Below are 18,977 nucleotides of genomic sequence, written 5' to 3'. Positions count from 1 at the left end.
CTAAACAGTTTGTATCAACACTCCACAGCGGATGTGTGGGCTAGTGTCTGTGGAGTTTGCTGGAGGAGGATGAAGGGGATGTCGGGAGTACATCTGACGTAGAGTGATCGGTCAATACATAGATGTTGTAAGCTTCTAGTCAAGCCGCTCCAGATAAATCGGCTTATCGCCGTTTTGAGATTACGGATAACAAGTGATAAACTTTATCGGACGGTATTAAATGTCACTTTTCGAAAATTATTGCTATTGTATAAAAGATTTACTAGCAGTTGCCCGCGGATTCACATGCAATATTCAAAATTGAAGGATGTATCCTACTTATGAAAGTACTTACTTACTTGAAAGCAATTATGATGTAATATTATGGAGCGCTAAAATGTATCCCCGCAATGTATCCCCTGTAAAGAAAATATATGAATACATTAGTATATTAAAACTACTTTGGTCAAAAAGCATATACTTTCGTCACTGGTGTTCTCCTTCCGGTATAAGGGTAAGAGTGTGCCAATCCTCTGTTTTCCTTAAGCTATAGCAAAAATTCTATACACAATGTTAAGGGAGCCAACTAGTTTCAAGTATCGCAAAACTCACAGCTTTGTTCATTAATATGGGTTTTATAACAGCATATATTTAATATTTCCAATGCGTAGAAGCATAGATGGATAAATTCATCACTGGTTAAAAATGTAGTGAAAATTAATAACTTCGTTTTGCAGTATGCTTTACACTAATGGTCAAGGTCTGTATACTGAATATGATTACAATATTGATTAAACATACCGAGGAACCTGGCGTAATTCCTAACGAAGCCGATAGCGAAAACCGTATCAAAGTGCAATGAGTAGTTTAGGAAATATCGATTCACAAACAGACCAACAAAAAGCGACTTTAATTTGTAGTCTGTATTGATGACGAAATGATTATCTTCCAATACTAGACATCTTACGGGATATATGACCCGTATGACCCGGATATGGGCAAATATAACCGGAGGGTTTTAAGGTTAAAATTTCATTGAGAAAAGATGTTACCGACAAAATATACTGTGATTTATGAACTAGGCAATAACCCATTTAATAAGTATTCCAATAAGGAGTACAGTCTTACTTGACCATACTCAGAAGTATATGTTTGCGGTAAGTATTTTTGGTGTGTCAGACAATAACAAATTCAATACAAGATGAAAAATAAATCAATTGCGTAAAAAGTATACTTTAGTTAAAGGAAATTCTATTAGCCTACTATGTACGATTATTAATGTTAATGTCGTCTATATTAGAAAAGAAATAAGTTTAGTACAAATATTCAAAAAAAGGTTTCATAAACACTTTTTAAATGTATATGGTTTGATTCTAGTTATGTTATGATTTATTACCTTTTAAAAAATATGAACAATTATAGGAGTTATAGGAACCTTTGGCAATAAAAAAGCTGATAGGGAAATAACTTGAGAAAAAGGAGGAAGACGAAAGATTCTGATTGTATATAGCCCATACGGAAATAGTTAGCAGTAATATTTTGCTGCCCTTAGCTGCCATAAATCCCCCGATATCAGAGTCTCCTCACGTCTGTCCGTCTGTCTGTCGGTGATGTATAGCCTACCTTTTATAGCCGGGCCTGTGATAGGCTGCCCTGCAATGTATCTGTGATTTTATATCCAAACCTACCTTTAGTTGATTTCAATATGTGAACATTGCGTTCCATAAGTATGGACATGTGAATGTTTTGAAAATAGATTAATATTAATATTTATTTTAAATATAAATACATTGTTTCGTAATTGTATGTATAAATCATTTGAATTCTTAGTTAATCACATCCTTAACTAAATCTTCTTTCTTTAACTAAATCCCACAAACGTAATAATTTGCATACTCCAATTATTGAAAAATTAATATTATTAATATTTTTAGGAAAAAACGTGTCTTGGTGATGAAATAGTACATTTTATTTTTAGTAGAAAATAATATGAAGCATATTCCAACGTCATAGTTTCACCCTTAATAAACCTAAACAACGTAATATGCAGCTGGTTGCAACTAATGAATGCAGCTAGTTTTACTGTACCCAAACCTTCCAATACATACTTCACAAAAACATATTACTTTTTTAGCACCAAGAATGTTTAATAAATTGCCAACTGAAATTCAAAATTTAAAAACAGCAACCTTTTTTGCTAATAAAGTTAGAATATGGTTGTTTACTGTTGAAAATATTGAAGATAAGATGTTTAATATAGTTCAATAGAACATTCCTTTCATAACTACTAGTATACTATCCTATTATGATTGCATAGAAACGCTTGAAAACTTTTTGCCATACAATTCAATTTTAACAATATTTACAAATTTAAATAACGTCAAAAATATAAATTAACTTTGAAAACAAAGACATATCCTGGGACTGAAGGGCTTATACAAAATTACACTTGAACGATAAATTTTCTTTTGAAATATCATGTTAAAGTTTGGAAAATTATAATATATATATATATTTATACTCTGTTTTGCCATAATATTACAGGATTTCTAGTGGTGAAAGTACCTCCAAACAGGCACTGCCTTGGAGTACTCTAGTTGCAAATAAATAATAATAAATATCCAATATATTTTGTACAATACATGACCCAACATTCTGATTTAATTTTGTTATATTTAAATGTGTCAATCCATGAATTTCACAGTAATATCGTACTTTATATTTGTTGTGCATGTATGAATGTGAAGAGTGTATGTGAAGAGTTCATGTTGGAATGAATGCGTTAAGTTTTAAGGATGTAAAGTTAGGCTTGGCACTTAGTTTAAGATACTTTTAGATTTCAATTATTGTGGTAATGGCAAATGTATTTTGTTACCTAAGTATATTATTATGGTTTTTATTATCCTGTATTTGTACAAGGAACTATGTAATGTATTTATTTGGAAAATAAATTATTATTATTATTATTATATTTAAAGAACCGACAGAATGTAAAAGAGGTATTAAGAAACACCTGACGCATAGTTAATAATAAACTAAACACAAGGCTGTTGTCGCTTCCTTAATAAACAATATGAAGTGTCCTTCCTCACAGCTTTATACTTTCGTATGCATGAATAACTAATAGAAAAAGGTAAAGTCTTACTAATGAGCGGTTTTAATCAAACGCGCTGGCTTACCAAAAAACTAAGGTTAAGCAATTAGTAAAAACTACATATCACCATGGCACATAATATCTATATACCGTTTTTCCAAGACCCTTTGACCTTTGACCCTATTATTAATACAATTCTTCCTTGGACCCAGAAGAACCTATTTTTAAGGAAGATCTATTGAGATACGGATAATTAAGCTTTAACCTACTAAAAATACCTTTGCGCGTCAAGGCCGTTTAAATATTCAACAAATTTGAATTGAAATGCTGACTGCTTAGTGCAGAAATCGATATAGGCTTTAAGGATGTACATTGCGCTATCTACTCCAATTCTTTCAGAAACCTATAGATTTCGTTATTTATAAATGTAAGAAAAATATTGACTTTAAAATTTAAATTGCACAATAATTGACTATAAGGTGTTAAAGTAATATACCCAAATCAAAATTAAAATTAATTTTTTATTTTCTTTTGTACAATTAAAAATGACATTTAAAAGAATATGTCTTAAAAAGCAATGTTAAAAATGCTGTACCGTAATAGGGATAGTGCACTTCCTGGATAATGAGGGCACGTACCAGGGATAATGGCTTCTTCTTGACAGTGACTGTAAATCAACCCATCATATCTTCTGAAGCATTGTGACTAGCCATAGGTGATGTAATATTTTTTATATAAAAAAAGAAATCGATCCTCTTTTTATCTGTATTCAGTCCACCCTTATTGGCATTTGGCCTGTGCGAGGATCTTATGAAACCGAATGTGTTATATAAGATTATATTTGAAAAAAAAAATATAAATATTGTTTAATCTACATGAATTTAGTTAAAATACATCCAAAAAGAGCATGTTATTAATAGGTTATTAAACATAATAACCTTTAATTTAATCCGAAATCGTTTAATTATATTTAGTTTTTCAATTCAACAGTTCTTGAAAATAAAACTGCTTAACCATGTTCACATCCTTGTTGCGAAATGTTTACTAGTCGGTGGAAGCAATGCGTTTCAACCTATCACAGAGATAATCTGAGAACCTACGCTCAAATCCAAAGTGTATTAGACCATGCAGACTCAGTTCTACCACCATTGTCATGTTAGTAGCCGTTGTTTCTTTGGTTACGAAAGGGTAACTTTTTCATAATAAACTGTTATAATTAAAAAATCCCTCAACTTTGTGAAATACTGGCAGAATGTAAATATGAGTATGACGAGTTTAATTCTATTATGTATTAGCCCCATTGTATAACCTAAGTTTGTATCTTCTATGGGAATCAAATCTTCCATATTCTACCATCCTATCCTTTTCTACTTTATCCGAAATTACCGTAGTTAAATCAACCGGTCTTCCTCTTAACCACGATAACATCTTAGATATATACGGTCTCTTTGTCGGGTGCAAGAATATTGTAAAATGCAAGAAGACCAAGTTGGGAGAACTTAATTTGCAATGCATTTTATTTAAGTTAAACAGAGGAAAGCGTCTTTAAAAAACATCGTTTATTGTTTTTAAGGATATTTTTGAACTTGATCCTTATTATTCGGTCAGTGTTGCCACCTGTATGGTAATCTGTCGTGGAAAATCAACCAACCAGAGGAAAAAAACTTGAAAATAGTTTTAAATTTAGCAATTCACTCGATATAGGGCTGATTTTCTTCCCTCCTTATTCCTATCAATAACACGGTTTAGATTCGGTTTTGGCGAGTTTAATCTAACAAGATTTGTCGTTTTGCAGGATTAACTATTTGTTATTTTACTAATTTATTTGAGCATCAAAAGCCTATTTAGAATGTGAATGAAATGGAGAGGTCTCTGATGATTGTTGCCATAAAGCATGTTATAAACATAAAACCTTAACTTATTGCATAAAATCAAAATCAAATTCCGTTTGAGCTTTAAACTCAGAACACACAGTCTTCAAGGATTTTTCTTTTTTCAGCAACAATGTATAAAATTGTTTGAATCGTGAGTGAAACGATATCATCATAAAACGATCGGCAAAGCTCCAATATGAGAATAGTCTGCATTATGTAAAACAGTCAAGTGGCAATAAAGGCAATAAAGCATCCAAACAAAGATCAATATGTGAAGTTCTTCCTTGGCATAGGGCCTTTCCGTTGCAGTCCGCCTCCAGGGCTGAAAGAACAGATTGTGAGTTTCCAATTTATTTGGAGAAGGATACTCCGGTGAACAAAAGTCGTCTTACAATAAAGGTTGAAGAGATTTTCTCCTTGTCTTGGATTTATTTGCAAACCCTCTTCAACCTTTGTTTCCATTTTCTCTTCCGTTCATTCACAGTTCAATGGAACTCTGGAATGATTAATAATTTACCTTGGTTTACTTCTTTTATCTATTTTCAGATGATTATTTCAACTACTTAGAAGGTGGGTGGCAGCAATTAATTTAAAAAGTCAGATTTCCATAAGTTGTACTATTGACTCTCTAGGAAATATATGTATTGCGTTTAAATTATAAAGGAATTTCCATTTTATTTTTTCAGTAGTGAAGCCATTAGCAATATTCTTTATAGGTTTGAACATAATAGCTTTTATAAGAAAACTAAAACAGTTTTTGCTATAAAAAATAATAAGTTTATAATAAGCAAAAATGAAACAAAAAAAGTGTGCATTATATAATATATCGTTAGTATACATTACGTTAACAATCATTAAACATCGACTTATAGTAATTTAGGTTTTGTTAAAGTCCGTAATCTGTGCTCCTTATATCTTTTAAAACATCAAAGGATCTTTTCTCAGTCCATTACGTGAATACCCACTATTACCAAAGATAAATGACGATATATAAATAATCTAAGGGGAAATAGTATGTCTACTACTAAACAGTCGTTCACCAACTCTTTGTGGTACCGCAGGCATACAAGACATAATTAATAAGTTTATTTCAAATTAATAATTGCAAATTAAATATTTTATTACCGAATTAATTATTTCCGAGTAAAAAAACTACGAATGTTGAGGTTAGATCCAGTTCCTCTTACTCCACCATCCTCTTACGCGCAGCATATGAAATCTGATGCTGTTCCAGACTTTAGTCCTGAAATCTGGTCATGTTCGTCTAAAGGGATCCAAAAACAGTCGGCGACGAAGAACGAAGAAGCTCAAAACGAAACCCCTTGCATCGTTTCGACGTCAGAGACACCCGGACTACAATAATTAGTGCAATGTAAGTGAAGAAGTATTCTCATTGTCTCATCAGGTGCACGAAAATACGTTGAACTAAGAATGAAAGCTTTTATCACATATCAAACTTAAACTCAATAATAAAAATTCTCAATATCTTACTGTTTTCATACATAACGTTTTTTATAGAAAGGTTGTAAAGAATTAAATCAGTATATTAATTTAATTAGTAAAGAATGTAATAGTTATCAGTTAAAATGATAATAACTGCATTATAATTTTAGAAACGTCTGAAATAAATCAGACATGTTTTTTACGAAGGCCTCAATATCTAATTTCAATAAACATTGAATCACAAAAAAACACTTGCTCCACAGGGACTCGAACCCGGATCTCTAACTTGTCGGATGAGTATCCGTTCCTGTCACATGTGTGTTTAAATAACCGAACTAACACATGACTGAAAAACCCAGATTTCATTAACACTTCATATATTTTAGACCAATTTAGAGAAACTCCAAAGTCGAAGTTCTTAGCTTTCTTAGTGAAAGCACTTGTGATGTAATACGATAGGGTCCTATGTTGTTTTAAAATGGAATTATAAAAATAGCGTTGCATCCGAACCTTTCAGTTTTATGGAAGACAGTTGAGAGCATGAAATGCATCATGGATACCTGCTTTAAGTGTTTAATAAAATATTCAATTTTAGAGAGATGTCTTTCAATGAATAAAACATAAAATAAAGAGATGTGAAACACTGTATTGTATTACACAATATTTTAGTGCCGTGCGTTTACTAGTTTGTTGTTTGTTTTGAGAACTAACATTTTTTAAACAAAAATGTACTGCACGAGTGAAAATAGATACAGAGATGACGTTACTATTTACCTTTTGTTAAAGTAAGGGTACACAGCGTCAACAGTCACTTTTATTTTTCTTTGCAATTACTTTGGATACAATTTAACAAAAGTTACTTGTACGAGATCAACTAACCATGTTTCCTTGAAACTTATACCTTTACGCTTTACCGTTTTAGCTCCTCTACAGGAGAAAGATCACAAGACAAAAATTGTATTTTATTACTTTTATAGACTTAACTTCAAGCCTTGATTTTAAGATAAATAATAAGTAGAAATACGAATATATTGAGAGAAGGTAAAACACTTTCTTAGTTAGTACAATTATATGACAAATTTCAGAGTCCACTGACATCAAATTGGATTCTATTGAGTGTAATCATTAAAATGGCTCCTAACTTCTGTTTAATTTTAAATTCGCATAATATGGAAAAGCCTCAATCATTTTCACAAAGTTAAGGACAAAGCATGAATTTGTTTTGGCCTGTTTATTACTTTACTATTAACAAAACAGTGTGACAGAAGTATATTTCTTCGGCGTAGTGGGGGCCCTGCATCCGGTAACTCTAACTACTGACGTCATTTCCTGTTCTGGTCTACTGCCAACGTGGCGGCACGCAGACTGACTTTTATTGTTCTTGTTTCCAACTTTTATTACTTTCATCCCGCATATCCCAGTTTCAGTTACACTCAAGTTCGCACTTTGCTGGATGTCCATAACGTCTGTCCCTCTTGAAACTGCTGAACAGCCCAGATATACGCTTTTACCCCGAGAATATGTATTGTTCGAAAATAGTATTTGCCCTAATTCACAAAATGGGGGATTGTATTAAATTAGTATTATCGAATCAATTTCTTGAATTGCTTGTTAAAACTATATTTTATATGACCAATTGTTTTAAAACTCGATATCTGTAGGTTGATCCTCTCTAAATAACCGATTTTAAAATGTGTAAAAAAAATTAAATCAAAAGACTTAAAGAACTTTGAATTTTATTTACTAGTTTTTCATTTATTATATTTGAATAAGGAACATTTCCTCCGTTATTTAGTAGGATGCACTTTTGCTGTTTGTTTGTATCAGTAGTTAAAATTTAATAAAAAATATTTTAAAACTATTAAAATCTATACATTGGATATTTAACTTTTCAAATTTTATTAGGCCTCTAATAATAAAACAATGAATTTATCAAAGTTTGTAGTTTTGTATTAAATATTTTTCTTACCTTATAATTTTTTTTAATTATTTATTATTATGTATACAGTTTTATATTCTCTGGAGATTTAAGTATAAACTCTTATAAATTATATAATTTATAAAGTTTGAATTTCCTTTTTATTTGAACGAATCTGGAAAGATTTCATGAATGTGCAAATGCAGATGATTTTGAAGAATACCCAGAAAATATGCAACAGTCCTAAATCACATATGGCGAATTCATTAAAAAACCCTCGTTAACAAAGAAATGTTATCTACAGAATGTGTAAAAAATCACCAATCTAATGCTTTAATTTCAAAATGATCTAATTAAACCTATACCACATAGTACCTTCTAAGTTGCAATAAAATTGATGAAACCAGTTAAATAAAAACGTTTTACGATAATAATTATCAAAATATTGGGTCAAAATATAATACAATGTTAAGGATTTCCAATATTTTTTCTGCTTTTTGAAATAATATTTACGAGTATATCTATGAGTTTAAAAGGGATTACAAAAGACTAATACTCGTAATATAGTCAACTGGGGGTTCTTTTATTTTCTTTATAGAAAACGAGAGCCTACAACCCTGTTTACTCTTATTTCGCCCGCCCTCATGGGCCACTGGACTGTGCTAGGGTATCATCAAACAGGAAAAGGAATAAAGCGGAATTGATCACGACGATCGAAAACAGTCTTGTATCGATCGCGTGGCTGCCCTGAAAACCTCCTTACTTATCCCACCTGACAGATAAATAAACTGGATACTTCAAACGTCATTGCATAAAAACGGTCACAACTCCAGAATAAATACCCTTACGGCTTATTTTCATGACTTTTGTATTTGGAGAGTATATATAAGAATAATTGAAAAGTGATTGAGGTCGAGAATTATTTAAAAAAGAATATTCATTTGTAGTTTATACCTTCTTGATAGTTTGTTCTGGTAATTATATATGATTTCTGTAATTAAGGGAATGCCAGGTCCTGATTATGTGTGAAGGTTCCAATCCAATCACTCCACGTGCATGCGATAAACAGGACAAACAGCGCTTGATTATGCAAATGTTGCAACTGTAAGCCACAATACACTACTTGTCATGAACGCTGACTCGCTGAAGTTAGCATAAATGTATTTAACTAAATGCAGATTTCAACTATAAGTACAAATGTCCTACATGTAATGTAAGTACGAATCAAAACTGTTGTTATATACTATATCAATATTCTAGGACATTAACTAACAGATTTGCTGAATTTTGGGAAATAAATATGTAGAAATAGTAACGCATTAAAACTTTTACTTATGTAAACATAATTAGAAGGCGATTTAAGTTCTAGTTTGTATAGTTGCTGTATGAAAATTGTATTAAATTGTGTTTTAAAAGTGTTCAATACAAAAGATTTTGTAACTCACATAGTTTTTGAAAATTGAAGTATATAATGAATCATAGGTAAGTTACTTTCAAGTAAAATTGTTTATTGGTCAATATGTTCTACCAAAAATTATATTTTTTAATTTGTAATGTTATACATTTCTTGTATATAATTAAGAAAAATATAAAGTTAGAAATAATTACATTAAACTTGTCTTTTACCATGCATTTTAACGATTCATAAAGGTTGAAAAATTGGTTTGATTTGAACATTGAGATTTTACCTTTTTCATATATAAAATAGGAAACATATCACGACACACAAGTAAAAAACAGTGCAAATGAAACATAAAAGCTTACTTTTATCAAGAATTGAAGTCAATCAAAAATACGCACCTAAAATTACACCACTTTGATCTGTCAAACAAAAACACCAATCCATTACGCTTTTCCACGCGAACTTCTACTTATACATCTCTTCAATATACTCAACATAATTTTTCAACGTCTTTTAAACAATTTGATGGGTATTTTTAACTAGCTGTGTCTAATATCGTGTTGCTTTAAAACTTACAAATTACAGCAATAACAAAATTATAAAAATTATTGATATTCTTTCTCTGTTTTGGTCGTTCAAGTACAAAGCGAAGCCATTATAATATAACAGTGTATATTCAACTTGTAGTTCTACCGTTATAAAAGGTTTTAAAATTAACCAAATAAAACTTTATATATATATATATATATATATATATATAATATATATATATATAAAGTGACATACAAAATTACATATATTTAATAAAACTCAAACTGAATGTTGAAGTAGAAAAGTTTATCCTTTATGATGTGGTACATTGTGCTGGTCTTTATTTTCTGTTTAAGACATGCGAGGAATGGTAGTTTACAAGTTTTTACTGCATTGCATTGTTATTGCCGACAGAACTTTGTTCATTATATCTGAGCTTGGAGCTGGAGCGAGTCCAGCAGCGCTCATTGCAGCTTCTGCTCACTCTGCGAGACAGGTAATTGCTGCCGTTCGTCCATAAAGTAGCAGCTGTAAAAATTATAAAATACTTTCTCAGTATTTTGGTAGTTGAAGAGATTAATAGATCTGTTATATCCAGGAAACTCATAAAGCGTTTGCTTTTTTACGAAACGTAATCCTACGGCCATAAAATAGTTTCACGATTTCCATGATGTTTTTCTGAAAAGAATTGATAAAAACCATCAACTCGTACGAGAACTTTGAGACCCTCTAACAGTTGTCTACAAAAACATATTTAGAAAGAACACTCTTGTTTAGATTCCAAATAATTACTGGACAAGACATTTTTAACTAAATTTAATTTTGTAATACGTATTCTAAAATAAGAAATCTCAAAAGATAAAAACATGTATTCTATGTTTACTTCACATAAGAGCATATTTACTTACTGTCACTAATTCAAGATAAAATGTTGAACAGTTTCACATAATATCATATAGATAAATGTTGATGGAATTAAAATAAAAACCGCAGCATTTTACAGGTTTCTTGTAATTTTTATTGACCCATATCTACTTTCTATTTTACTATATTAATTCTTTAGAAGTATCTAATGTTTTCTTTCTGTTTGTTTAGATTGTTTCCGAGTTCAAAGAAGCAGTAAGTATCGATACAGTTGTTATATTGAATAGATTAGATTATTATTATAAAACCAAAAACGTTATACATGACGTTTGTTGTCTATTGTAATATAGTAAATTGTTTCAGTCTAATCACTTTAAAAATAATTTTACCCAATACCCAGTGATTAACCTTTTCAAAATTATTAGTTAGTATTACAACACTTTTCAAGTATTATTTTATGTTTTGGATGAGGGAACGAAAGGTTTCGTAAGGACTAGGCAGTTTCAAGAGCCCTGGTGATGACATATTCAGGGTAACTTATGATCTGACTTTGACAAGATACCTTTGCAGCACCTGAAATAAAGAGACCTTATTTAATGAGATTACACAGGAAAGAACTTTAGACAACTAACACCACATAACGTCTACTCAATACCAGAGAACTTGGAAGTTGAACTTGCGTTTAAGAGTCATGGTAACGGCATTAAACTCGAGATAAAGGGCCTTTAGTTACTGGATGTATTATTTACGACACTACCAGACAACCCGCTATATATAAATCGTACTTGCTTTCGACCAGTTAAATCGTACGTTGAACTTTGATTAAAGAATCCTGATAACTACGTTAACTTGAGATCATGCTATCGGACAAACTGTGTACGAGCCTACTAGACATCTACATAACTCATGCCTGCTTTCGACCAGTTAAATCGTACGTTGAACTTTGATTAAAGAATCCTGATAACTACGTTAACTTGAGATCATGCTATCGGACAAACTGTGTACGAGCCTACTAGACATCTACATAACTCATGCCTGCTTTCGACCAGTTAAATCGTACGTTGAACTTTGATTAAAGAATCCTGATAACTACGTTAACTTGAGATCATGCTATCGGACTGACTGTGTACGAGCCTACTAGACATCTACATAACTCATGCCTGCTTTCGACCAGTTAAATCGTACGTTGAACTTTGATTAAAGAATCCTGATAACTACGTTAACTTGAGATCATGCTATCGGACAAACTGTGTACGAGCCTACTAGACATCTACATAACTCATGCCTGCTTTCGACCAGTTAAATCGTACGTTGAACTTTGATTAAAGAATCCTGATAACTACGTTAACTTGAGATCATGCTATCGGACTGACTGTGTACGAGCCTACTAGACATCTACATAACTCATGCCTGCTTTCGACCAGTTAAATCGTACGTTGAACTTTGATTAAAGAATCCTGATAACTACGTTAACTTGAGATCATGCTATCGGACTGACTGTGTACGAGCCTACTAGACATCTACATAACTCATGCCTGCTTTCGACCAGTTAAATCGTACGTTGAACTTTGATTAAAGAATCCTGATAACTACGTTAACTTGAGATCATGCTATCGGACTGACTGTGGTAACGAGCCTACTAAACGTCAACATAACATCATGCCTAGCATTTCGACCAGTTTAATATCGTTGACGTATGTAATTTTGATTAAAGAAACCTGATAACTACGTTTTAACCTTGAGATCATAGCTATCGGGTCAAAACCTGGTGTAACGAGCCTACTAGACATCTAACATAACTCACGCCTGCTTTCGACCAGTTAAATCTTACTTACGTTGAACTTTGAATTAAAGAAAATCCTGATAAACTACGTTAACTTGGATACGATCATGCTATCGGACAAACTGTGTACACGTCGCCTTTTTAGACATCTACATAACTCATTGCCTGCTTTCGACCAGTTAAATCGTCAACGTTGAATTTTAGTTTAAAAGAATCCTGATAACTACGGTTAACATGAGATCATGCTAATCGGGCTGACTGTGGGACTACGACCTACAGACTTCTAAAAACATAACTTGGCATGCCCTGCGCTTTCGGCCCAGTTAAATTAGTACGTTGAAACTTTGATTAAAGAATCCCGATAACTACGTTAAACCTTGAGATCATGCTATCGGACTGAGACTGTGGTACGAGCCTACTACACATCTCAATAAAAAAAAAACTCAATGCCTTGCTTTTGACCCAAGATTAAAATCGTCACGTTAGGAAGTTTTTGATAAAAGAATCCTGATAACTACGTTACACGTAGAGATCATGCTATCGGACAAATCTGTGTACGAGCCTACTAGACATCTTACATAACTCATGTCTGCTTTCGACCAGTTTAAATCGTACGTTGAACTTTGGAAATATAAAGAATCCTGATAACTACGTTAACTTGAGATCCAGCTATCGGACTGACTATGTTTACGATCCTGACAAGACATCAACATAACACATGCCTGCTTTCCGGCGCAGTAAAATCGTACTGTTGGAACATTTTGTTTTCTCCTTGATTAAAGAATTCCTGATAACTACGTTAACTTTGAAATCATGCTATTCGGACTGACTGTAGTATGGGAGCCTACTAGACATATCCTTACATAACTCATGCCTGCATTCGACCAGTTTAAAATCGTACGTGTGAACTTTGATTAAAGAAATCCTGCTATACTAACGTTTAAAAACTTGAGATCATGCTATCGGACAAACAGTGGTACAGCGCCCCTTATTAGAACATCTACCATAACTCATCGCCCTTGCTATTCGACCAGTTAAATCGTCACGATGAACTTTTGATTAAAGAATCCCCTTGGGGTGGAATAACTATCGTTAACTTGAGATCATGCTATGTCGTACAAACCTGTGTACGAGCCTACTAGACATCTACATAACTCATGCCACTATGAACTAAAGAATCCTGATAACTACCGTTAAAACTTGTAGATCATGCTATCGGACAAACTGTGTAACGAAGCGCTACTAGACATCCTACATAACTCATGTCCTGCTTTCTAGCCCACCAGTTAAATCGTAACGTTGAACTTTGGATTAAAGAATCCTAGATAACTACGTTAAACTTGAGATCATGCTATCGGACTGACCTGTGAGTACGACCTACCTAGACATCTACATAATTCATGCCTGCGTTCAGAACCAGGTAAAATCGTACGTTGAACTTTGATTAAAGAATCCTGATAACTACGTTTAACCATGAAGCCTATAGAAAGACATCTACAATAACTCATGCCTGCTTTCGACCAGTATAAATCGTACGATGAACTTTGATTAAAGAATCCTGATGAACTATGTTTAACTTGAGATCAATGCTATCGGACTGACTGTGGTACGAGCCTTCTAAATCGTCCTACATAACTCATGCCTCCTGCTTTTCGAGACCAGTTAAATCGTACGTTGAATTTTTGATTAAAGAATCCAAACCCGTCCATGAAATGAACTACCGTTAACTTGAGATCAATGCTATCGGCGGGCAAACTGTGAACGAGCCTACTAGACATCTACGATAACACTCATGCCAGCTTTCGACCAGTTAAATCATTACGTTGGAACTTTGATTAATGAATACCTGATAAACTACGTTTAACTTGAGATCATGCAATCGGACAAACTGTGTACGCGCCTTTTGACATCCTACCATTAACTTCATGCCCCTGCTTTCGATCCCAGTTTAAAATCGTACGTTGAATTTTAGGTTAAAAGAGATCCATGATAACTACGTTAAACTTGAGATCAACGCAATCGGGCTGACTGTGTACGAGCCTACTAGACGTCCTACATAACTCCATGCCTAGCTTTCGCCAGTTAAATTACGTAACGTTGAACTTTGATTACAGAATCCGGATAACTTACGTTAACTTGAGAATCATGCTATCGGACTGACTGTGTACGCGCCTACTGACACATCTAAATAACTCAAGCCTGCTTTTGACCAGATTAAATCGTACGTTGAATTTTGATAAAAGAAATCCATGATAACTAACGTTTTAACATTGAGATCATGCTATCGGAACAAATCTGTGTACTCGAGCCTACTAGACTAGACATCTACATAAACTCATGTCTGCTTTCGACCAGTTAAATCGTACGTTGAAGCTTTGAATTAAAAAGAATCCTGATAACTACGTTTAACATGAGATCCTGCATCGACTGACTATGTACGAGCCTACTAGACATCTACATAACTCAAGCCTGCTTTCGGCCAGTTTAAAAAATCGCGTACGTTGAAACTTTGATTTAAAAGAATCCTTGAATAACTACGTTAACTTAGAAAATCATACTATCCAGGACTGACTGTGGTATGAGGCCTACTAGAACATCTACATAACTCATGCCAGCTTTCGAACCAGTTAAATCGTACGTTGAACTTTGATTAATAGATTCCCTGATAACTAACGTTTAACTTGAGATCATGCTATCGGACAAACTGTGTACGCGCCTTTTTAAGACATCTACATAAGCTCATGCCCTAGGCTTTTCGACTCAGTTTAAATCGTGACGAAGAACTTTGATTAAAGAATCCACTGAAAACTATGATTAACTTGAGATCATGCTATCAGGGACCAAACCTGTGTACGAGCCTACTAGACATCTACATAACTCACATGCCACTATGAACTAAAGAGAAATCCTGAATGAACGACGTTAAACTTTGAGATCATATCTATCGGACAAACTGTGTACGAGCCTACTAACATCTAACATAACTCATTTCTGCTTTCGAACCAGTTAAAATCGTACGTTGAACTTTGATTAAAGAGAATCACTGAAAACTACGTTAACATTGAGATCCATGTCTATCGGACTGACTGTGTACGAGCCTACTAGACATCTACATAATTCAAGGCCTGCTTTTCGACCAGGTAAATCCGAACGTTAGAACATTGAGTAAAGAATTCCCCATGATAACTAACGTTAACCATGAGCCTATAAAGACATCTAACATAACTCATGCCTGCTTTCGAACCCCAGTTTAAATCGGACGATGAACTTTGAGTAAAGCATCGCTGATAACTATGGTTAAACTTGAGATCATGGGCTAATTCGGACTGACTGTGTACGAGCCTACTAAACGTCTACATATCTTCGTTGCCTGCTTTCGACCAGTTAAATCGTACGGTTGAATTTTTGATTAAAGAATCCTGATAACTACGTTTTAACTTGAGATCATGCTATCGGACAAAACTGTGTACGAGCCTACTAGAACATCTACATAACTAATGTCCTGCTGTTCGACCATTAAATCGTAACGTTTGAACATTTGATTAAAGAATCCTGATAACTACGTTAACTTGAGAGTCATGCTATCCGGACCTGACTATTGTACGAGCCCTACCTAGACCATCTTACAATAACTCCTTTGCCTGCTTTCGGCCTGCTTAAATCGTACGTTGAACTGTTGATTAAAAGAGATTCCTGATAACTACGTTAACTTGAGAATCCATGCTATCGGACCTGACTGTGTATGAGCCCTACTAAGACATCTACATAACTCATTGCCTGCTTTCGACCAGTTTAAATCTTAAGACCTTGAACACTTTGATTTAAAGAATCCTGATAACTACGTTAACTTGAGATCATGCTAATTGGACAAACTGAGTACGCGCCTTTTAGACATCTACATAACTCATGCCTGCTTTCGAACCAGTTTAAATCGTACGTTGAACTTTTGGTTAAAGGAAATCCTGATAACTACGTTAACATTGAGAATTCATGCTTATTCGGGCTGACTGTGTACGAGCCTACTAGACGTTCTAACCATAAACTCATGCCTGCTTTCGGCCAGGTTTAAATCGTACGTTGAACTTTTGATTAAAGAATCCCTGTATTAACTACGGTTAACATGAGATACAAGCTATCGGATCTGACTGTGATGTACGGAGCCTACTACACATCTAAATAACTCATGCCATGCTTTCGACCAGTTTGTAAATCGTACGTTTGAAACTTTGATTTAAGAAATCCTGATAACTACGGGTATAACTTGAGAATCATGCTATCGGACAAACTGTGTACGAGCCTACTAGACATCTACATTAACTCCATGACCTGCTTTACGACCAGGTTAGTTAAATCGGTACGTTTGAACTATTGATTAAAGAATCCGTGATAACTACGTTAACTTGAGCTCATGCTATCGGACTGACTGTGTATCGGAGCCTACTAGACATCTACATAACTCCATGCCCTACTTTGAGATTATAGAATCCTGAATAACTATGTTGAACTTATATCACGCTATCGGACAAACTGTGTACGACGCCCTACTAGACATCTACATAACTCATGTCTGCTTTCGGAGCTCAGTTAAAATTGTACGTTGAACTTTTGATTAAAGAATCCTGATAACTACGTTAACCTTGAGATCATGGCTATCGGACTGACTGTCGTTTGAGCCTAATAGGCAACCTCCACATATCTCATGCCTGCTTTCGACCAGTTAAATCGTACGTTTGAACTTTGATTAACAGAATCCTGATAACTTGCGTTTAACTTGAGATGAGGCTATCGGATAAGACAGTGTGACGAAGTCCTACTAGACCATACTACATAACTACATGCCTGCTTTCGACCAGTTAAATCGTACGTTGAACTTTTGATTAAATAATCCTGATAACTAATGTTTTAACTTGAGATCATGCTATCGTGTACAAACTGGTTTAGTACGAGCCTAACTAGACATCTACATAACTCATGTCTGCTTTCCGACCAGTTTAAAATCGTACGTTTAAACTATTTATTAAAGAATCCTGATAACTACCATTTAACTTGAGAATCATGCTATAACAGGACTGACATGTGTACGATCCTACTAAGACATCTACATAACCTCATGCCTTGGTTTCGAACCAGTTAATCTTGTACGTTGCACTTTGATTAAAGAATCTTGAAAACTACGTTAACTTGAGATCATTCTATCGGACTGACTGTCTGCGAGCCAACTAGACATCTACATAACTCATGCCTGCTTTTGATCAGTTAACTTTTAAGGTTAACTTGTGTTTAAGAGCCGTGATAACGTTAAACTGAGATAAAATCCCCTGAGTTAACGCGTTTACAGTACGTATACTAGCCTAGCATACAACCTATACCAAATAACCCCTATTCCGCTTCTGTTAAGTTAACTTGATGGGTACACTTTGGGTTAAAAGCCATAGTAAATACGATAAAATTGAGATAAAGAGAACTAAGGTTCAAGATTTACAGTGTACGAGCCTACCAGAGAACTAAATCCGTAAGTTTCTCCTTCCAAAAAATATCTAATTCTATTGTTATCTTGCCATATTTCAGTCTAGCTGTATACATGTATGTACATACAATTAATTAAATATTGTGAACTTAAATAAATGTTGTATCTAATATCTATATTAAACTATCTAATGACTTTTCTTAAGTTACTGCCTTTACTTCATATTATACATCCAACTATCTACAGAAAAAGAAATATTTTCATATACGTTTTCCTTTACTTTGGGAAAGAAGCTAATGTACCTTCTAAGTGCAGTCAGTATCTCTGTATATTTAATAACGGAAAGAATGTAGCATTACTTTACAAAGGTGCCCTAGTAAATTAGATATAAAAACTATTTTCATTAAGCTGAATAACAACTTTAAGAGTTTCCTGTGATTTTTAGTTTTAGGTCCCCACCTACTATACTAAGAAACTGACTCATGCATGTTGTTTAGAAATGATTGCATAACCAATGAAAATTATGGTGAAAGTTGTGTTAGAAGTTTTTCATTTATATAAAGGAACACTCTGAGGTTGGTGTTCCCTTAATAGCTATGACCGTACAAAGCTTCGTTTGTGA

The 18,977-nt window shown here is 33.6% G+C and overlaps 1 protein-coding gene across 3 annotated transcripts in view; it reads left to right on the top strand.

The window, feature by feature from the left end:
* LOC124359955 overlaps positions 1-18,977 on the top strand; it is a 222,149-nt gene that overhangs the window by 52,082 nt on the left and 151,090 nt on the right. For all 3 annotated transcript variants that reach the window (XR_006922198.1, XM_046813148.1, XM_046813147.1), the window contains exon 3: positions 11,337-11,360. The gene's annotated coding sequence lies outside the window, so the exon portion shown is untranslated. The remainder of the gene's footprint in view (positions 1-11,336; positions 11,361-18,977) is intronic.

This window comes from Homalodisca vitripennis, chromosome 4 (genome assembly GCF_021130785.1).
Source record: "Homalodisca vitripennis isolate AUS2020 chromosome 4, UT_GWSS_2.1, whole genome shotgun sequence".
NCBI lineage: Eukaryota > Metazoa > Arthropoda > Insecta > Hemiptera > Cicadellidae > Homalodisca > Homalodisca vitripennis.
This window is presented reverse-complemented; position numbering and strand designations above follow the sequence as displayed.